The following is a 21470-nucleotide window of genomic DNA, read 5'->3' on the forward strand; positions in this document are numbered from 1 at the left end:
CTGTATCTTTCAGTAGCTCCAGACGACCCCTGCGCTCTAGACCCATTGTTGACCTGTCTGTCCAGTATAAAATGCTGGATGAGTGAGAACTTTCTTAAGCTAAATGAGGATAAAACAGAAGTTCTCATAATTGGCTCCAGTGAGCAGAGAGAATCAATAATAAGTAGACTTGGTAACCTGGCTGTAGAAAGTAACACCACAGTAAAGAACCTGGGGGTTATTATCGATTCTGAATTGAATTTTAATACACACATTAATCATGTCACCAAGATTGCTTTCTTTCATCTTAGAAATATTGCGCGAATTAGAGACTATCTGTCGTTAGACGATGCAAAAACGTTGATCCACGCTTTTGTTTTCTCTCGGCTTGATTACTGCAACGCACTCTACTCTGGCCTGCCAAAGAAAACAACTGACAGATTACAACTTGTTCAAAATGCGGCAGCCAGAATTTTAACTAAAACTAGGATGAGAGAACATATCACTCCAGTTCTAGCTTCACTACACTGGCTCCCGGTTGTTTTTAGGATTGATTTTAAAATTATTTTAATAGTTTATAAAGCTCTAAATGGTCTGGCACCTTCCTACCTCTCTGACTGCCTAGAGAGATATGTTCCAAACCGGGCCCTCAGGTCTTCAAGTGCTGACCTGCTCGAGGTGCCTACAATGACATATAAAAGATACGGTGAAGCAGCATTCTGCTTTTACGGACCGACAGTGTGGAATAAACTCCCATTACACCTAAGACAGGCAGCCTCTGTCGATAGCTTTAAAGCACAGCTCAAGACCTATTTCTTCCCTCTTGCTTTTAGCTGATTCTTTGGTTGATTTTTAATTCCTCACTGTATTGCCTATGTTAATGTTGTTTTATGTTTTTGCTTTTATTTTATTTTATTTTATTTTTGTTTGCTTTATTGTTAAATTGGTTCTAACTGTAATTGTATTCTTGCTCTGTAAAGCACTTTGAGCTGCATTTCATGTCATGAAAGGTGCTATATAAATAAAGTTTATTATTATTATTATTATTACTATAAAAACCGGTTTAAACATTGGCCACATTGTCAAATAATATAAGAAAGAGGCGAAAGATGTGAAAATAGCCGATCTACAAGCCCACAACGTCTCGCAACGCGAGGAGTTGCGAGCTTGTAGATCTGCTATTTTCCCAATATTGATCTGTGGAACCGAGTCAAACTAAATGTAATGCCTCAGCTCTTACATTCCAAGTGCATGTCAGGGTGGAGCCCCCCACCGTGGGGGGTCCCCAGTTCAAATATGGTTATTTTGGGGGGTCCCAGCCTGAAAAGGTTGAGAACCACTGCCCTAACTTAGGACAGAACTTATGTTCTGGTGTAAGTTTAGACATTAACCCATTAAAACCAGGTACGCATCTGTGTAACCACTTTAACCATTTATACTCTGGCCATTCAAAAATAGCAGATCTACAAGCTCATAGCGCGGCACTGAGCTTGTAAGATCTGCAAGTTTTACATTTTTAACTTAAATCTTTGCTTCTGGGGGGTCCCTGGAACAACATATTTTGAGATGGGGGTCCCTGGAACAACATATTTTGAGATGGGGGTCAAATACATGGGGGCCAAATACATATCATTTTGGGGGTCCTGGACATGAAAAAAGTTTGAGAACCCCTGATATTATATTATTATAGCAACACAGGATTTAGAAGACATTTGTAGAATCCTCCAGAAGCAAAGATTTGAGTTACAAATGTTCACTTAAAAAAATGACATTATTATTCAAAGGTTTGCAAAAATGTTAATGATTTTTCAAAAAAGAAAGTTGCACTATGAGCTTGTAGATCTGCTATTTTTGAATTGCCAAAGTATAACATAATGGCACAGATGCCATTATGAAGTTATTATTATGACCTTTATTCTCATGGTTTATGCAAGAAGGGATTGATTGATTGTTTAAATACTTTATTAGAGAAAAAGTAAACAGCACAGAAGTACAGTAACACATAAAGAATCATCAAAATGAAAGACATTTGATTTGATCAGTAATTCACATCAGCTGATCAGTAGGTTATAGAAAGATTGATTTAGATAAAACATTTGATCAGGTAATTATAACATAATATAAGTATAGAGCAAACATGAAAACACACTGGGTCTCATTCACCAAGATTATCGTCAACAATTAAACTACAATTTTCACTAAGTTAAAACTAAACTAGCAAAACCTGCTTTAAAAACTAATACAAACTAAAGTGAAAACATGAAGTGAAAACCTCATAAAAACATAAAGGGATGAACAACATGGTGTTACAGATTAAACATAGGTCTCATAGATAACTTCATAGACTCTGTCATCAGTGTTGTGTAAATCAGTGTTTTTTTGTTTACACATAATCTTTTCTATTAATCTGTTGGATTCATGTTAATGTGTATTTTCACACATTTAAACCCGTCAATACTTAGTAAACTTCACCTGTGGCTTTGTACTTGGTCTGCTCTTTTTCTCACTCTACACCAAACCTATTTAAAAATTAACTGGTAAATGTTCTAAAGAGAGAGAGAGAGAGAGAGAGAGAGAGAGAGAGAGAGAGAGAGTTTTGTATTCATGTATAAACTAGCAACACCAGGGTTTTTAACCCCATGAACCATAGCGTCCCTGTGGGAGAACATCCGCCGTCAAACAGCTGAGCTACAAGCTGACAACAACGCGACGCCTCGTGAGCTTGTAGATCTGCTATTTTCGGCAAAGAGTTTTGGTGTAGAGGAAAAAAAAGGAGCAGAGCCCTGAGGAACCCCGGTCAGCTATAGTATAGAGGGTTTAAGAGGTTACACATTACGTTTCATGTTTACCAGATCTCACACACCTCGACCTCTGCAGTAGCTTTATGAGCCCTTATCCCTGCATGGAGAGGTCCTCTGGTGAAGGAGGGAAGGTAAGTTGATTCTGAATGAATGAGCATCATTCTGTCTCCATCTATATAGTAGAAACGCAGACGGAGAAGACCTAATTCTCTCTGGTTTACAAACACCCCGACCCTGCTCCTCTCATGTTCTGACGGTATAGTACCATCGCCGTTGTGAATGAACTGGTATTTGGCACTATCAGAAGAACCACTGCACCATAACATCCAGGACATTTCAGTCCCATCAAAGTCTGATGGCCCTTTCTCCTTTCTGTCGATGTCACTGTAACAGACTGCTATCTGAACATCCTCTCCACTCCATTCAACTTCAAAGTAACAAGTATCAGACAGACTCTCTCTACTCAACACACTAGGGTTACGGGTAAATCTCTGTGGATGATCAGCATAAGGTTGGTCTTCTTGTGTATAAGTCGCCTTCCTGTAGTTCTCTGACAGTTTGAGGTTCTTATGCGCTGTGTTTGGGTCCCATGACAGAGCAGAGGAATCTGTGAGAAAAACACATGATAAAACACACAACTAATTAACCCATTCAAGACCGGGAACGCATTTGTGTCATATTTAAGATGTCTTTAGCTATTCAAAAATAGCAGATCTACAAGTTCGTAGCAAGCTTGTAGATCTGCTATTTTTTTTTAAATCATGAAAATGCTAATCTACAAGCTGACAACAACGCGACGCGAGCTTGTAGATCTGATATTTTCGGCGAAGAGATTTGGTGTAGAGAGAAAAAAAGGAGCAGAGCCCTGAGGAACCCCGGTCAGCTATAGTATAGAGGGTTTCAGTGGTGGAAAAAGTACTCAAATTCTTTTCTTAAGTAAAAGTATCAATAGTGCAATATAAAAATCCTATGTTACAAGTAAAATAATTCTAAATTTACTTGAGTAAAAATCCAAAAGTATTGGCATCAAAATGTACTTAAAGTACCAAAAGTAAAAGTACTAAAATGTTTGAAAATAGCAGATCTACAATATATATATAATTTTTCTAACTCAAATCTTTGCTTCTAAGGGGTCCCTGGAACAACACATTTTCAGAAATAGTATTTCTACATTGCAGAATTGATACTTTTACTTAAGTAAGAATTGTGAGTACTTTTCCCACATCTGGTCTTTTGAGCCGATCAGCGGGTGGATCTTTATGAAGAATAATAATCTATGATTTTTCAAAGGTTTGTGAAAACACTAGAAATCTCTGTCAAGGTGCAGCTTTAGACCATGTTTTAACTCTAACATACATTTAAACTTTTTATAATAATAATACATATTATTATTGTTATTGTTGTTGTTGTTATTATTATTATTCAATTGAAGAATGTCAAAAAATTGTGAAAGTTAGCAGATCTACAAGCTCACACCGTGTGGTGTCATGATGATATGTAAACTTGTAGATCTGTTATTTTCACTATTCATCATACAGAGGTTAAAGGAGTAGTTCACCCAAAAAAGTACTTATTTTCTATCAATTGCACACCTCATGAAGCCTTGAATTCATGTATTTGTTTTTGTTTTTGTTGCATTCCTAAGCTAATAATTTGATTCCCGTCTCCTACCGACTAATGTATCCGGTAGGAGACACAAAGTAGATTCTTTGTGTCTCCTACCGGAAATACACACGGTCATCAAATTGTTGGCTTAGGAATGCCACAAAAACACAAATAAATCCATGAATTCAAGGCTTCATGGGGCGTGCAATTGATATAAAATAAGTCATTTTTTGGGTGAACTCCTCCTTTAAAACCTCATACATCTGTTTGAGTTTACAGTTTAAATCAGGGTCTTCAACAGGGGGTCCGGGACCCCTAGGGGTCCTCAGAGGTACTACAGGGGGTCCAGGACCCCTAGGGGGTCCTCAGAGTTACTACAGGGGGTCTGGGACCCCTAGGGGTCCTCGGAGTTACTACAGGGGGTCCGTGATCCCTAGGGATCCTCAGAGTTACTACAGGGGGTCCGGGACTCCTAGGGGTCCTCAGAGTTACTACAGGGGGTCTGGGACTCCTAGGGGTCCTCAGAGGTACTACAGGGGGTCAGGGACCCCTAGGGGTCCTCAGGGTTACTAGGGGTCAGGGACCCCTAGGGGTCCTCAGAGTTACTACAGGGGGGGCCGCCAAATCTGTGTGTGATATGATTGATTGATTGAATATTTTATTAGGCAAAAAATGTAAAACAGCACAGTTACATTTAAAATACTTTGTCTAACAGGTCCGTTCATAAAAGTCCTTGCGGACTTGTTTCCAATGAGGGCCTTGGTATTCAATTCATAGACATATATAGTGGCACCACAGTTCGAATATCATTACCAAAAAAACAGCAAAAGAATAACACTATGTACAACAAAAAATAAAAAGTAAAAAGCGGGAAAAAGATCTGTACAAGAACAGGGGGGGGGGGGGGGTCTGCTGTCTAACGGGAAAATGGTACTACCTCCTCTTTTGGCCTCCTGAAAGGTGATTTTTTAAGGCTCTTTTAAATGAGCCCAGCGAACTGCATTTTTTGAGGGATGGGGTTAGACTATTCCAATCCTGGGTGGCAGTGCTGTAGAAGGAGAATTTGCCCATGTTTGTTTTATGGGTGGGTGGTACCAAATTGTTGTTAACGCTCCCTCTGGTATTGTGACTGTGGGTGTCGCTAACCTTTTGGAGGTATTTACTCAGATATGCGGGAATAGGGGGCATATCGGGCAAATTTGCATTTACAATTTTGAAGGCCAGTCCCATTTTTAGTTGTTTAACCCTGTCTTCCACCCTGAGCCAGCCTAGGCTGGCAAAATGGGTGGGAAAAAGGTGGGTCATGGGCCCCAATCCGAGGAGTAGCCGAATCAGTTTGTTTTGGGAGGTTTGAAGCTTAGTCTTCAGTGACACTGAGGTGTTTATTTTTGTTTATATATTTGTTTATATTTTATGTACATGAACCACTTGAACCCCAGCATCTCTATTCTGGTGGAACGTTAGCTGAAAATAGCAGATCTACAAGCTCACAACGCCTCGTGCTGAGAGGTGTTGTGAGCTTGTAGATCTGCTATTTTTGGCGAAAAGGTTTGGTGTAGAGGGAAAGAAGAGCAGACCAAGTACAGAGCAAACAGTCAAGTTTACTAAGTATTGAGGGTTTAAAGGGTTAAATGTGTGAAAATACACTTTAACATGAAACACATTAACCCATTAAGACCTGAGGCCCATTCTACTAATAACTATTAAATCACTCATAGCTTGCAGCGCGGCACAAAGTGACTCGCTGCTTCATCTCTCATCTATACAATATGTAGTGGGGGGTCCCTGCTTCATCTCTCATCTATACAATATGTAGTGGGGGGTCCCTGCTTCATCTCTCTCTCATCTATACAATATGTAGTGGGGGGTCTTGTACATGTATACTGCTATCCAAACAGTTTCACAGTGTAAAAGCTGTGTACTGATCAACATGGACTCACGTTTTAAATATTCCTCTCTTTTTGTGCTCTCTGGAGGAGGAACTGGAGGCTGTGCCATCTGTCACGATGAAAGATTCAAATCTAGAGGGAAATAATTATAGGAAAATGTGTGAGACAATTTTGCATTCTATCATTCAAATATAGTACATTTATGCTGGGTTTCAACTGGCATGTCTCCACACTGCACCACACAGCACCACACTCTCACCATCTGGGGGCCTTCCATATACAAGGACCCGGGCCAAAGTGGGCTCAGTGGGGCTGAAGAGGGCCGAAAAGGGAGAAAATTTTGGCCCCACTCAAGGGCTGTGTGAGGCTCTCTCTCTCTCGCGCTCTACTCCCCCCTCTCTCTCGCTCTCTCTCTCTCTCTCTCTCTCGCTCGCCTACCCCTCTCTTTCTTGCTCTCCTCCCCCTCTCTCTCTCTCGTTGACTCAATGTTTAATTGGATACTGTTATTAACTGCTACATATGATGACAGGAGAGCGACATGTTCATTAATTGAGTTCCTCACCGGTACAGTACCAATTCTTGCTAACCTGAGCAGCACGCAAGCGATGTGCGATAGCCACAGCGCCTTTGGCTTGCCCATAATTAGATTTAGCTCCACGTCATTCACAGTGGTGTAAAGTAACTAAGTACATTTACTCTGTACTGTAGCCTACTTAACACACTTTTACTCGAGTATTTAATTTAATTTATTTTCTTGATAACTTTGTACTTACTTCTACTCCACTACATCTCAGAGGCAAATGTTCTTTTACTCCACTACAATGATTTGACTTTAGTTACTAGTTACTTTGTAGATTTAGATTATTATTATAAAACATACATTAACCACCCTGTATACATTTCAGCCATTTGAAAATAGCAGATCTACAAGCTCACAATGAGCTTGTAGATTTGAAAACTTTCTGGGACATTCTGCATAATGAGTACTTTTACTTTTGGTACTTTTAAGAACATTTTGATACCAATACTTTTGTACTTTTACTCAAGTAAATGTTGAATTCCGGACATTTACTTGTAACAGAGTATTTCTACATTGCAGTATTGATACTTTTACTTAAGTATGAAATGTGAGTACTTTTCCACCACTGATGGAAAGATTGGTTGTGTTGCCGTTGTATTAAGTTCGGCTTTGCAATGCAAACGGCGAGTGATTTATCAAGTGTGGGGGTGTCTCCCTTTTTACAAAATGTGTCCACACTTTCGACTTCAACTTCGGCTTAAATATCTCTGTCCACCGTTCTGTCTGTCACTTTACTGCTGGAACTTTCTGCCATTTTAAACTTTGTGTTGTCTCTCGTCCTCTCTCTGTTTGTTTTGTGCACCGCATGCGTGGGCGTGCGCCCAGCCTGGCCTTAGTAGCCTCGTCTCTCTCAGCTGAGCATGCCGTCGCCTGAGTAATGACGTCATATCTGATCTGCAAGACCAAGTATAAACCCAGGAATGAGAGAATAATATCAACACGGCGATGATCACATTCTAATTGTAAAAATACATTCAGACAATACAATCGATTATTTACATTGCAAACAGATTTTAGATCGATATAATGGCATTATATAATGGCATTATATAATGGCATTATAATGGCAAGGACGATTTTCTGTTTAATAAAACCATACAGTAGATCGTTTAAAAAAAAGAAATGGATGCATCGATGTAGAGGGTATTACGAGTCCACCCGGAACCGAAGACCCGAACCCCGAACTGAGAACCGAGCCGGTTCGGGGCCAAAATATTGACATGTCCCTCGGGCACGGGTCAGATAATTTGAAATGGATGGACCCGTGTGGACCCCTGATCTACCCGACGACCAGCTTTGTATTATTATTATTATTATATTAATCTCTTTAACCTTCGGTTTTAAAATGAGACCAATGCGTTGTAATTACGTTCCCAAATCCATATCGCCTGTTCTCTCATAGTTTAATGTTAACAGTCAATTGAAACGCTACGCAGCCAATCTCATGCGCACCGCACTGCTGTTAAAGAATACCAAAACACACTCGCCCCGGGGCGGCATTCACCTGGTATTCTTAAACGTAACCTCAGTAAACTATGCCTAAACCTAACCTTAATCCTAAACGTAATCTCATTAAAACGGTGCCAAAACCTAACCTTATTCCTAAACTTAACCTCAGTAAGACTATGCCTAACCCTAAACTTATTTCTAACCTTATCCTCAGTAAAACAAATACAAGAAAATGGGGGGCGAGTGTGTTTCCGGGCGGCTACCCTGCGACCTGAGTAACACCATGGAGGTTTTTTAGCAGGTGAAATGCAAACAAAAGCCACCGGGAAGATGCAAGTTGGAACGTCGTCTGTGTGGAGCATGTTTATGGACATAATCTGCGGGGACAGACGGTATAAAGTCGGCGAAATGATCTCTGTCTGTCTGTCTGTCTGCATGCAACACGGAGCAGAATGCACGCGACGCAGCTCGTCTGTGATTACTCTGTTGGGGCGGGGGGGAGCAGGAGCTGACTGACACACATGGATAATCTGAATACCACGGTGATTTTAGCCATAAATGAGCTCCGGGTCCAGTACGGGTATAGAGACCCGGTCAGACCGGGTCTAATACATTTGAATTATCCTTGGTTCGTTTCGGAACAGGTCCAGTTTGCCTCGGTCCCGTTTCGGGCTGGTCTCGAATCATGGTGACTAAACGTTTAGTCAGGGCAAGGCGTTCTTGCCTCTGCATTGGCCAATACAACAAATACCTTTTAATTGGTCTTTCCCTTCTTTTTTTACCATCACATGTGTTTGGTTTGTGGCTTCAGCCCTTACCGGTCACACGTCCTGATGAGTCCACCGTCCTCGTCTGTAGAAGTGTTAATGTTGAACCTCGTCTGTAGAAGTGTTGTGGTGAATGATGTGAGTCTTTTCCAACGAAAACAGGTATTATCTCCTGAGTGTTTAAAATGATGAACAAAGTCTCGGTTCAAGTGGGGGTTTACAACAATGTATTTATTGTCATAGAGGCAAAACCATTCAAGGGTCAAAATAAGAATAGTGCAAATTACATTACACCAAAACACATCTTTTATACAACACAGTAGGTTTACCTCCATTTCTTTAACAATGGACTTAGACACGCCTTTACTTTCTCACAGGCCAATAACTTTCAGGTAACTTGCATCTAGTCTACTGCGACTCCACCTCTTCACATCGGCGGATTCGTCAAAGGAATTAATTAGCACAGGACTTTAAAACAATATCATCAGTTATTTTGCAAAGGTATAACTTCAAGAATATAAACTCATAATTCAATCATTACTCCAAAATGCATGTACTTCAAGAAATATCAAAACAACATAGAAATATGTTATGTCAACCCAGAATAATAAAATAAGACAGAATAAAAATGATTACAATGAAAATAGACTTTATGCATGATATCCAATTAAATTTCCATGACTATTTATCACCAAAGCTTTATTCACCTAATTCCTATATATACTTTTGAAGGGTAAACCAAAGGATATTATTTAGTATGAGAAGTCATGTTTCTTCATCCAGCTTATTTAACCCATTTTACAGTTTCTAAGGATCCTGCAAACAAATGGTTAGACTCATTTACATTAACTGAATGCTTAGCCTTATCCCTAGTTATTTTAATACGCCAATGGATTTAACAAAACAACCTGGTAGTAATATATTTTGTGTTTAATATCTACTTTAAGTCCTGTAATATACCACAGTGTTATTGTTGAACCTCGTCTGTAGAAGTGTTAATGTTGAACCTCGTCTGTAGAAGTGTTAATGTTGAATGTGTTGCACAGAGTCAGGTATGAACCAGCAGACACACAGTCAGGTATGAACTGATACCAGATAATAATCAGGTTTCTATAAGGTGATGATCTGGGAAGAGAGACATAGAGACATGTTGTTATACTGGATTCCTAAACACATCAACCTGATGCTTCATCAGTAGAAAAGAATGTAGAAGATTAAGAGCCTAACTCACCTCACCTCACCTGACTATAGGATCCTACTCAGTGATGACCCCAAAACTCAGCCACCGAAAATATTCATCCGAAAAGGCAAAACAAAAAAAATTATTGGTCAAAAGATTATCACAGAAGGAGGATATTCTGATGATGAAATCAAAACGCAGTGACAAACATGGTGTGTGCAGACAGACAGACAGACAGACAGACAGACAGACAGACAGACAGACAGACAGACAGACAGGCAGACAGCATGTCTACAGTGTGGGGATATTTCCACATATCAGAGGAAGACGCTGTAACACTTGCTATGCATCCCATGTTTATGATGCATTATGAATATACTTATAATGTATTATAATCTGCTTACAACACTGTATAATTATAGTTATAATAACTAATTAATGCTCAGAATGCTTTATAACAATAATCATAACACATTATAAAGCATCATATAATGACTTCTATGGTCAGCTTTATAATTGTCTCTATAATCTTTTAAAGCAACAAATGACCACTTATAGTGATTTATGACAGTATAATGCATTTTAACAGTGATTACAATGCATTATAAGGGTGATTATAAGCATTATAACATGATTATGTTTTACAATTATGAGAATTAACATGGGATGCATAGAAAGTGTCATTATAAAATGTTTTATAATGTATTATGATTGCATTATGAGTGCTTATAACTGTAATTACACAGTGTTATATACATATCACAATGCATTTACATGACCTTATAATCTGCATTTATCAATATATCCCGACTTTGACTTCAGCGCACGGCCCGCTCAGATCTCACGTCAGGTCTGAGAGCGTGTAGACGTTTGTTCCATCGTAGACCTGCGGAGCAACATTGTCTGTCTGACCGTCTGACAGGCATCTGGACACATGTATCCATTCCACAATGTATATCTATCACACTAATAAATAATCCCTGTGAAAATATAACATTTTATCAGCTCATTTAAACAAACTGCTTTAACAGTCATTCGGATAAGATTGCAGATCTGGCTATAACATTTTATAAAATCAGGGGACACAGCCAACAGTATAAAGGACCCTGGATGCCCTGGTTAATGAGTGTCCTCAGCGACGCTCCAAGATCATCTTAACTCTCTCCAGAGTCCCAGGAGATTGGCTCGCCTTACAAACCAGTTAATCACAGATTGTGTATTCAAGGACGACTAGCTGGCTTTACAACCCAGTTAGGCCTCACAGTGGCTCTTGAGTCCGGTTTTAACCAAACAGCCGATTATCAGTTTTACATATGTAAAATATGTAAAAATATGTAAATAATACATATGTAAAACTGATAATCGGCTGGTTGGTTAAAACCGGACAGTCATTCGGATAAGATTGCAGATCTGGCTGCATTGGCTATTTTCTAAATATACGAGCGCTTATGCGAGAGCGTCGGGACTGGCGCAGCCGCGGCGCTGTAATCTTTTCATGGACAGTGAGGTCTCCACTCTTGCCCAGCGCTACACTACCTACACTGTAGGTAGTGTAGCTATTGACTGTTTTATTTATTACTGTACTGTCTACCTGTAAGTATTTTGTTGCAGTGTTGTTTGTCTCAGACCAAGGACCACAATGAAAATAAGTCGCAAGACTTTTCTGTGTGTGTATCCTTGACGTTTCTACGATGAACATGATGTAACATGTGTTTTTCTCCTGTATAACGTCTAATAAAATCAAATCAAATCAAATCAAGACATGTATCAATGCAGCATGGTCCATTCTATTCACTGTATACTGACTGTGTACATGCATCAATGCAACATGGTCCATTCTATTCACTGTATACTGACTGTGTACATGCATCAATGCAGCATTGTCCATTCTATTCACTGTATACTGACTGTATACATGCATCAATGCAGCATGGTCCATTCTATTCACTGTATACTGACTGTATACATGCATCAATGCAGCATGGTCCATTCTATTCACTGTATACTGACTGTATACATGCATCAATGCAGCATGGTCCATTCTATTCACTGTATACTGACTGTATACATGCATCAATGCAGCATGGTCCATTCTATTCACTGTATACTGACTGTATACATGTATCAATGCAGCATGGTCCATTCTATTCACTGTATACTGACTGTATACATGTATCAATGCAACATGGTCCATTCTATTCACTGTATACTGACTGTATACATGCATCAATGCAGCATGGTCCATTCTATTCACTGTATACTGACTGTATACATGCATCAATGCAACATGGTCCATTCTATTCACTGTATACTGACTGTATACATGCATCAATGCAGCATGGTCCATTCTATTCACTGTATACTGACTGTATACATGCATCAATGCAGCATGGTCCATTCTATTCACTGTATACTGACTGTATACATGCATCAATGCAGCATGGTCCATTTTATTCACTGTATACTGACTGTATACATGCATCAATGCAGCATGGTCCATTCTATTCACTGTATACTGACTGTATACATGCATCAATGCAACATGGTCCATTCTATTCACTGCATACTGACTGTATACATGCATCAATGCAACATGGTCCATTCTATTCACTGCATACTGACTGTATACATGCATCAATGCAGCATGGTCCATTCTATTCACTGTATACTGACTGTATACATGCATCAATGCAACATGGTCCATTCTATTCACTGCATACTGACTGTATACATGCATCAATGCAACATGGTCCATTCTATTCACTGCATACTGACTGTATACATGCATCAATGCAACATGGTCCATTCTATTCACTGTATACTGACTGTATACATGCATCAATGCAACATGGTCCATTCTATTCACTGTATACTGACTGTATACATGCATCAATGCAGCATGGTCCATTCTATTCACTGTATACTGACTGTATACATGCATCAATGCAACATGGTCCATTCTATTCACTGTATACTGACTGTATACATGCATCAATGCAACATGGTCCATTCTATTCACTGTATACTGACTGTATACATGCATCAATGCAGCATGGTCCATTCTATTCACTGTATACTGACTGTATACATGCATCAATGCAGCATGGTCCATTCTATTCACTGTATACTGACTGTATACATGCATCAATGCAGCATGGTCCATTCTATTCACTGTATACTGACTGTATACATGCATCAATGCAGCATGGTCCATTCTATTCACTGTATACTGACTGTATACATGCATCAATGCAACATGGTCCATTCTATTCACTGCATACTGACTGTATACATGCATCAATGCAACATGGTCCATTCTATTCACTGCATACTGACTGTATACATGCATCAATGCAACATGGTCCATTCTATTCACTGTATACTGACTGTATACATGCATCAATGCAACATGGTCCATTCTATTCACTGTATACTGACTGTATACATGCATCAATGCAACATGGTCCATTCTATTCACTGCATACTGACTGTATACATGCATCAATGCAGCATGGTCCATTCTATTCACTGTATACTGACTGTATACATGCATCAATGCAACATGGTCCATTCTATTCACTGCATACTGACTGTATACATGCATCAATGCAACATGGTCCATTCTATTCACTGCATACTGACTGTATACATGCATCAATGCAACATGGTCCATTCTATTCACTGTATACTGACTGTATACATGCATCAATGCAACATGGTCCATTCTATTCACTGTATACTGACTGTATACATGCATCAATGCAGCATGGTCCATTCTATTCACTGTATACTGACTGTATACATGCATCAATGCAACATGGTCCATTCTATTCACTGTATACTGACTGTATACATGCATCAATGCAGCATGGTCCATTTTATTCACTGTATACTGACTGTATACATGCATCAATGCAGCATGGTCCATTCTATTCACTGTATACTGACTGTATACATGCATCAATGCAACATGGTCCATTCTATTCACTGCATACTGACTGTATACATGCATCAATGCAACATGGTCCATTCTATTCACTGCATACTGACTGTATACATGCATCAATGCAGCATGGTCCATTCTATTCACTGTATACTGACTGTATACATGCATCAATGCAACATGGTCCATTCTATTCACTGCATACTGACTGTATACATGCATCAATGCAACATGGTCCATTCTATTCACTGCATACTGACTGTATACATGCATCAATGCAACATGGTCCATTCTATTCACTGTATACTGACTGTATACATGCATCAATGCAACATGGTCCATTCTATTCACTGTATACTGACTGTATACATGCATCAATGCAGCATGGTCCATTCTATTCACTGTATACTGACTGTATACATGCATCAATGCAACATGGTCCATTCTATTCACTGTATACTGACTGTATACATGCATCAATGCAACATGGTCCATTCTATTCACTGTATACTGACTGTATACATGCATCAATGCAGCATGGTCCATTCTATTCACTGTATACTGACTGTATACATGCATCAATGCAGCATGGTCCATTCTATTCACTGTATACTGACTGTATACATGCATCAATGCAGCATGGTCCATTCTATTCACTGTATACTGACTGTATACATGCATCAATGCAGCATGGTCCATTCTATTCACTGTATACTGACTGTATACATGCATCAATGCAACATGGTCCATTCTATTCACTGCATACTGACTGTATACATGCATCAATGCAACATGGTCCATTCTATTCACTGCATACTGACTGTATACATGCATCAATGCAACATGGTCCATTCTATTCACTGTATACTGACTGTATACATGCATCAATGCAACATGGTCCATTCTATTCACTGTATACTGACTGTATACATGCATCAATGCAACATGGTCCATTCTATTCACTGTATACTGGCTGATATTACATGAACAAAAGACCACTTAGCTGTAAAGGTGAGTGGGTGTGCATTATATACAGTGATGGAAGTACTCACATGTTTTACTAGTAAAAGTATCGACACCACAATGTAGAAATACCATAGATGTAATGTAGATACCATGTTATTTAGACAGATGTTTTTGTTTAGACTGATGCTAGGTTCATTGTTTACCTGTGATCCTAGTTTACTGAGACACTACACTGTCTCTATGTATTCTATGATCCTATAGTTTACTGAGACACTACACTGTCTCTGTATTCTATGATCCTATAGTTTACTGAGACACTACACTGTCTCTGTATTCTATGATCCTATAGTTTACTGAGACACTACACTGTCTCTGTATTCTATGATCCTATAGTTTACTGAGACACTACACTGTCTCTATGTATTCTATGATCCTAGTTTATTGAGACACTACACTGTCTCTGTATTCTATGATCCTATAGTTTACTGAGACCACTACACTGTCTCTGTATTCTATGATCTTATAGTTTACTGAGACACTACACTGTCTCTGTATTATATGATCCTAGTTTACTGAGACACTACACTGTCTCTGTATTCTATGATCCTAGTTTACTGAGACACTACACTGTCTCTGTATTCTATGATCCTATAGTTTACTGAGACACTACACTCTCTGTATTCTATGATCCTATAGTTTACTGAGACACTACACTGTCTCTGTATTCTATGATTCTATAGTTTACTGAGACACTACACTGTCTCTGTATTCTCTGATCCTAGTTTACTGAGACACTACACTGTCTCTCTGTATTCTATGATCCTATAGTTTACTGAGACACTACACTGTCTCTGTATTCTATGATCCTAGTTTACTGAGACACTACACTGTCTCTGTATTCTATGATCCTATAGTTTACTGAGACACTACACTGTCTCTGTATTCTATGATCCTATAGTTTACTGACACACTACACTGTCTCTATGTATTCTATGATCCTAGTTTACTGAGACACTACACTGTCTCTGTATTCTATGATCCTATAGTTTACTGAGACCACTACACTGTCTCTGTATTCTATGATCCTATAGTTTACTGAGACACTACACTGTCTCTCTGTATTCTATGATCCTATAGTTTACTGAGACACTACACTGTCTCTGTATTCTATGATCCTAGTTTACTGAGACAATACACTGTCTCTGTATTCTATGATCCTATAGTTTACTGAGACACTACACTGTCTCTCTGTATTCTATGATCCTATAGTTTACTGAGACACTACACTGTCTCTCTGTATTCTATGATCCTATAGTTTACTGAGACACTACACTGTCTCTCTGTATTCTATGATCCTATAGTTTACTGAGACACTACACTGTCTCTCTGTATTCTATGATCCTATAGTTTACTGAGACACTACACTGTCTCTCTGTATTCTATGATCCTATAGTTTACTGAGACACTACACTTTCTCTCTGTATTCTATGATCCTATAATTTACTGAGACACTACACTGTCTCTCTGTATTCTATGATCCTATAATATACTGAGACACTACACTTTCTCTCTGTATTCTATGATCCTATAATTTACTGAGACACTACACTGTCTCTCTGTATTCTATGATCCTATAATTTACTGAGACACTACACTGTCTCTCTACATTCTGTGTGTTTACCTTGTTTACTGTAAGTCACTCTGAATAAAGAATGTCTGATAAATGCCTACATTGTTAATTGTACTCTGTTACAAGTAAAAGTCTTGGCATCAGAATATACTTAAAGTACCAAAAGTAAAAGTACTCCTCATGCATAATGTCCCATTTTGCAGATTTTCAAATGTATAAAATGTATTTCAACAATCTTTTGAAAATTGCACATGTACAAGCTTGTAGATCTGCTATTTTCAAGTCTGAAAAGGGCAGAAGAGGTTAAAGTATGTTTTGTTATAATAATTAAAATCTACAAAGTAACTAGTAACTAACGTTTTCAAAGAATTGCAGTGGAATAAAAATACAATATTTGACTCTGAAATGTAGTGGAGTAGAAGTAAAAGTATTGACAATTGGAAATACTCCAGTAAAGTAAAAAAAAAATCTAAAGTGTTAAATACAGTACTTGAATACATGTACTTAGTTACTTTCCACCATGCTATTATATGAGTTCAGTAGGGTTATTTGAGGACAATAGGAAATCAAGTTCTACCTGATAAACTATTTGTTTGTCACGCTAGCTTCATACTGTGGTTTCATTCAGGTGAACAGGTTGTCACGCTAGCTTCATTACAAACAGGTTTCTATGTTTATGAGAAAGTCTTAAGACAGGCGTAGGTGTGATGATGTATGGCTGTCACTGGAACAATAGAAACAGATCTGTATCTGATGACACATTAATGAAGTGACAACATTTAAAGGAATGCAGACTCAGAGTCACAACTGGTTTGATGGCAGGGCTCCTGATCTGTGATCACTTTTAGACTGGAGGTAGAGCGAGCGGGAGACACACACGCAAACAACGCTCTTCACACGCACTCACGCCACACATGGCATTTCTCACGCCGTCAGATCCAGTGGTGGAAAAAGTACTCAAATGTTTTACTTAAGTAAAAGTATCAATACTGCAATGTAGAAGTAGTAAAAGTCCAGAATTCTGGACTTTTACTACTAAAAGTGCACCTCGGAGCACAGGTCTCCGCCAGGTCAGGTAGGTTATTGTGGGCCAGCAATGTTCAGAATTCGCCAATCAGGATGGAATATAAAAAAATCAGACAGAACCGTGTTGATCACTTGACTATAGAGATATTATGTACCGATTTGCGTGATGTATATGCGTGAGCAAAAATCTGCCTCCTGGTGGCGCTATAATAGGGCAATGTTAAAAGGGTGGCATTTATTCCTCAACGTAGTGTGAATGTGCGTCTAAAGTTTCACTGCAATCGGACGCTAAGTTTATGATTTGCAGCATTTTGTTCAAAACGGGCCCCTCCTACAAACTTTGGAAACTTTTTTGTTTTAGATTTATGTTTTGAGCTTTTATGCCTTTATTATTGACAGGACATTAGGCGGACAGGAAAATGGGGAGAGAGAGATGGGGAGTGACACGCAGCAAAGGCCGTCGGGATCGGGACTCGAACCTGCGACACGCTGTCAGGCTACATTGTAGCCTAGGTGCCCAGACCGCTACGCGAGTGATCCGGGCCTGGAATCTTAGCCAATCAGGATGGAATATGAAAAATATGACCGGCCCGTTTGGTTTAATGACTGTAGAGATACTGTGTACCCATTTGCGTGATGTTTGGACAAAATCTGTAGGAGTACTGTCAAAAAAAAAGCAGCCTCTTGGTGGCGCTATAACAGGCCCGTGCCAAAAATGCGGTGCAGAGGTTCTGGTCTGGCATCCAGGGAGTGCCAAATTATGGCAATATTGAAAAGTCAAAATCTTAAAATTGAATCAAATGCAAATCACACACATTTAAGACGTCAGTGTTCTTTAATGATGCCAAATAATAAGCTTTATTTTCTTCATTTGTCAGTACACGAAAAAAAATCTTTTTTAATACAACAATTGATGACAATCGTTGAGATGTAAAAGTGAGCATATACACACCAGTCTTTGGCACAATCTATTCTAAACAAGCATGCTGCCTCTAGTGGAGATAATCATCATCATCATCATCATCATTATCAGTGCATTTCATCCACTGGAATATTGAAAATACAGTTGACACTTATGGAAATTATGAAGGCCCATTAAAGCGCAATACATGCTCCTTCCTACGTCCACATTTTTTTTTTCTTCCCAGACAGGGAGGTGAGATATGATAACTATATTTTGACGTCATTCAGAACTTCTGAAATGTTCTTCATTGTATTTTCTCGGACGCCCCTGCACCCCCAGAAGTCCAGACTTTTCGGAAAGCCGAAACGGATATTTTTTCCCGAACGGCGGAAGGAGCACGTATCGGCCTTTACACATCGTTGTGCGCCGGCGTCGCGCAGCCAAACCAGGCCCCGCGAGCTCACGTTCGCTAGTTTCTCCGCACGACGCGTCATAAATCGGTCGAGACGCCGACGAGCGTGTGGCATGTTTGACTCTAAAAAAGGTGGGTAACCCTCACTTATAATTTATACAGGTAGAAGAAAAAGGTACAAATGACCCCAGAATGTCTGGGCTAAACGAACAAACAAACCAAAAGGAACGACTAACTGGCAGTTTTTTTGTGAGAAAACCCAACAAGGCTTTGTTGGAAGTAGACTATGAATGAGACTCCATGCCATGGTTTGTGCTTGTGCCTCCACGTGTAAAATAATCCTAATAATTCATCATTTAATAATGTGCTCTGGTGGGAAATAGATGCAAGCTTAAAGTAAGGGAGTGTTTCTATGGTCCTCAGGGGATCTTCACCCGGCTGATGGCTGCTCAGATGGCAATGCTGAGTGCGGGGACTCAGTGAAATTGGTTCCGAGTGGACCAGACGTTCTTCTTTAAAAGATGGACCCAGACCCGTGAGGTTCATTCTGAGATCCGATTTCTCCCGAGATATTACAGACCAGATCACCTGTTATTTTATGGGCCTATAAAATGTCTTTCTAACAGTTAAACTCCATAATGAAACCTAGCGGCTATTTACGTAGCCTCTAGCTGATCAGGTTCAATGCTCTCTAGCTGATCAGGTTCAATGCTCTCTAGCTGTTCAGGTTCAATGCTCTCTAGCTTATCAGGTTCAGTGCTCTCTAGCTGATCAGGTTCAATGCTCTCTAGCTGATCAGGTTCAATGCTCTCTAGCTGTTCAGGTTCAATGCTCTCTAGCTGATCAGGTTCAGTGCTCTCTAGCTGATCAGGTTCAGTGCTCTCTAGCTGATCAGGTTCAGTGCTCTCTAGCTGATCAGGTTCAGTGCTCTCTAGCTGTTCAGGTTCAATGCTCTCTAGCTGATCAGGTTCAATGCTCTCTAGCTGATCAGGTTCAATGCTCTCTAGCTGTTCAGGTTCTATGCACTCTAGCTGTTCAGGTTCAATGCTCTCTAGCTGATCAGGTTCACTGCTATCTAGCTGTTCAGGTTCAGTGCTCTCTAGCTGATCAGGTTCAGTGATCTCAAGCTGATCAGGTTCAGTGCTCTCTAGCTGATCAGGTTCAATGCTCTCTAGCTGATCAGGTTCAATGCTCTCTAGCTGATCAGGTTCAGTGATCTCTAGCTGTTCAGGTTCAATGCTCTCTAGCTGATCAGGTTCAGTGCTCTCTAGCTGATCAGGTTCAATGCTCTCTAGCTGATCAGGTTCAGTGCTCTCTAGCTGATCAGGTTCAGTGCTCTCTAGCTGATCAGTGTACAGAGCATGATGCAACACCACACCTGTCATCACTCAGTGGAATGTGTTCAGAACGCTGCCGAGGACACATTTTCACGATTTTTCTAAAAATAGCAGATCTACAAGCTCATAGCTCAGAGCTTGTAGATCTGCAATTTTTGAATAGCCAAAGAAATCTTAAAACGACAAGAGATGCGTTCCCGGATCGAACGGCTCAACCCACAGCACAACAAGGTCATAACATTAAGCTCATAACTTGGATAGGTTATTAAAGTGCAAGGCTATTCATATTAATCATCAATTCAAACACAAGGAAAAGGTGGAATTAGATTTTACAATTATCATCGTCATTAAGGAAATAACGCCTGGGTTCTGCTCCGTCACGGGGTGGTGTGGCTGTGAGCGTGTACACCGCCACGTGACGGAGCATGACACGGGCCTTCATAGAATCATTTACATAAACAGTTCACCGTCTCTGTCCGTCCCAAGATGGAGGACGGGGCGCTTGGCGTTCGTTACCTCTGCCTCTCGTCAAGTCTTTGGAATCTTGGAATGTTAAGTTAGGTAGATAAAAATGGCCGAAGGACAGAGACCCGGCCTCATGAATGTTTCATGAATGAATTTGACACATTTGACAGACTTATCACATACAGTACAAACACCTCCTCTTCAACACCAAAAAAAAAACCTTGGTTCACAGAATGTGTTTCTTCAACAGAAACACAAAACAAAATGAGGGCTGAACGGTTTTGGGGGGAAAATCTAACGGCGATTTGTTTGGACCAATGAAGCGACTGTGAGTCAACATCAGATACTGTCAACGTGACGTGATATTTAAAAAAGGACCATGGAAGTTATTGCATGTTTAGCTCTTTAACTACAAGTCACGCATACGTTAAACAACAAATCACCTTTGAAAAGTCTCTTGTACTCCTTGGCGTTTGAACATTCAGATTGAGAAGCTGCTGTTTCCTCTTTTTTAAATCTCAGGTACTATAGTAAATA

At 39.6% G+C, this 21470-nt stretch overlaps 1 long non-coding RNA gene across 1 annotated transcript; it reads right to left on the reverse strand.

Annotated features, from left to right (window-relative positions):
- Nucleotides 1-1923: 1923 nt before the first annotated feature.
- LOC308089514 lies at nucleotides 1924-9358 on the reverse strand. Its single transcript, XR_013933515.1, has 3 exons — nucleotides 9122-9358; nucleotides 6326-6406; nucleotides 1924-3387 (listed from the first exon to the last, which is right to left on the reverse strand). It is a non-coding gene; the product is annotated as an uncharacterized lncRNA (long non-coding RNA).
- Nucleotides 9359-21470: the final 12112 nt, after the last annotated feature.

This window comes from Gymnoscopelus braueri (assembly GCF_963280865.1).
Source record: "Gymnoscopelus braueri genome assembly, chromosome: 7".
Taxonomy (NCBI): Eukaryota; Metazoa; Chordata; class Actinopteri; order Myctophiformes; family Myctophidae; genus Gymnoscopelus; species Gymnoscopelus braueri.